The following is a 2500-nucleotide window of genomic DNA, read 5'->3' on the forward strand; positions in this document are numbered from 1 at the left end:
AAATGGAGACGATAAGAGATAAGAGAGTCATGAATGCCATAGATAATAAGATTACGATAAAAGTAGGTTAAGGTAGAAATGGTGTCACACGCTAAAATTATCAAGATAAAATTTGGTTTTAAACACAAAATATACCTTAATAAACATTTTGACATAATAATCGTACTGTTAATGATAATACATCAGTTCATGAAACAGTAACCTATCTATGGAATGAGATATTGAGAATGATTATTAATGTGTCGAATAAGGAGAAAAAATTTAATGCAAACTATAACGTGGTCAAGATTAAATTCAAAGATCTAATTTTGATATATGATTTAAATCAGATAAATCTTTTTTTTTTTTTTTTGTAAGTCTTCTCATAGTGTCCAAATTATCTTTTCATGAAAGTTTTTACAGTTTATATATGAAAGATCTATGTTAATGTTGTTACTATTAAAATATTTTATTTTAATTCTTCGTTATTTCTCTTGTAGTTTCTTTATTTCCTTGTTTCCGATCCTCACTGAGCTGTTTATCTCTGACGGAGCCCTTTAGCTCATAGCATCCTGATTTTCCAACTAGAGTTGTAGACTAGCTAATAATAATAATAATAATAATAATAATAATAATAATAATAATAATAATATTAATAATAATAATAATCCTCGTGATAAACACAATATCATTACCATTGCCAGCTAAATTACAACCCTAGTTGGAAAAGCAAGATGCTATAAGCCCAAGGGATCCAACAGGGAAAAATAGCAACTGAGCTAACAGCAATAACAATTTAGTTGATTATGAAACTACTCTGTAATATATCCGTAAACAACAACAAATATCAGAATAGTGAGTCAATTTGCAACGGACACAACAAACAGCATCTCTCACAGGAAAGAATTCTGATGTGTTTACTGGGCAATTGCAATAGTGTGTCCAGTGATATCAGAATAAGAGAAATTGAAATCGGGAGATTTTTCAAAACTATATTACGAAAGTTGTTGATTTTAATGTTTAATAATTAAATTCTGACTGATTTTATCAAATGCTAACATTTATATTTTACTTTTTGACCGTTAAGAGATGCGTATTTTTGGACGCAACTTGTTATTTTGTATTAGTATCAATTATCCTTACTAGCTCTTTGGAATAGGAAACCAATGTACAGTTGAACACAGGAATTCCTGGTACACCATTCTCTGAAGAAGTGTATCCGGCCAGACCTTTACTGCGTGGCGAGTTACTGTGCTGAGCCCAGCCCACCACCCCACCAACTATGCTATCCCTCCCTGCAACTATCTATTTGGTTATTTGCCGCAAAATAAAGATGTGACAGGGTGCACTTCTTTGGAGCAAGGCGTGCCAGGCACTCCTGTGTCCAACTGTATCTCTCCGATTATTAGCTAGGTTTTTTCATTACTTTAAACGAGATCAGATAATGTTATTGTAAATTTTATGGAAATGTAAGTCTTTACTAAGAACAGGCCTTGACATTGTACAAGACTTTAACAGTGGAGTAGCTCATATGTCAAAGAAAATAAGATTAAATTGTAATCTAAAGGGAGATTAAAGAAGACAATCCAAACTAGCTTGGGATATGTAAACAATAAATCATTCCAAAAAAAGAAAGTGGTGTAAAATGTGGACTAAAAGATCTAACAAACACCTTTAGATTTATCAATACCTTGTCCGTTTCCCCCATTACCAGGAGAAATCTTTTTTATGTTTAGCTGAACTAGGGTATCGTTGCCCACAAGGATATTCTTATACCCCTGGACTTCATCTTCTTCCCCAGCCTCTTTCAGAACTGATATCAGCTCACCGCCAGACTCTTCCAGTGCTACGTCCAGGTCTGGATTAGAAGGTTTGGCGCCCAGGTTAGGCCGAGTCAAGTTCACTTTCCCATTGGTCTTGAAACCGGCTACCCTAGCTGGGAACACTATGTCACCTGGGCCGCGATGGCGCACAAGATCTTTGGCATACCAGCATTTTTCTCCTTGCTTCACTCTGCGAAGTTTCTTCAGGTTTAGCCGCATCCCTTGGAACGCCCTTCGACAGACCTCGAGTGATTCCTCCGAAGGGTACGGTGTCCTCGACAGGATTGAGTACACCTCGACTTTCAACTCGATCACCTCGAAACAGGAATACACGCAGGCATACCCAGTGTAGTTCACCTTCAAGACGTGGTAAGGTACATTTGGCACTGGAACGGAAGCATTTCACAATCTATAGCAACCCTGAAATAGGCAATGTGAACTACACTGCAGAAATGAGTAAATTCTAGTTCATAGATTTATTGTACAAAATCTATTTTTTACTTTTCAAAGTGGTATAATGGTTGATAAGTACTATTATTTGACAAATAGTGTATGCGGCCCATCAAGAATTACAGCTAAATATGTAGATAGATATGCGCACACACGGACATGAGCCCACACACACAGATTCAACCCTGCGACCTTCTCCACTTTTCCTCTAGGGATAACCCATCTCACCAGGGTATTACTACTTCTCC

The 2500-nt window shown here is 36.3% G+C and overlaps 1 pseudogene; it reads right to left on the reverse strand.

Annotated features, from left to right (window-relative positions):
• Positions 1-2500, reverse strand: part of LOC137632779 (apolipoprotein D-like) — a 14988-nt pseudogene that overhangs the window by 828 nt on the left and 11660 nt on the right.

The sequence above is a fragment of the Palaemon carinicauda genome, chromosome 42 (assembly GCF_036898095.1).
Source record: "Palaemon carinicauda isolate YSFRI2023 chromosome 42, ASM3689809v2, whole genome shotgun sequence".
Lineage (NCBI taxonomy): Eukaryota > Metazoa > Arthropoda > Malacostraca > Decapoda > Palaemonidae > Palaemon > Palaemon carinicauda.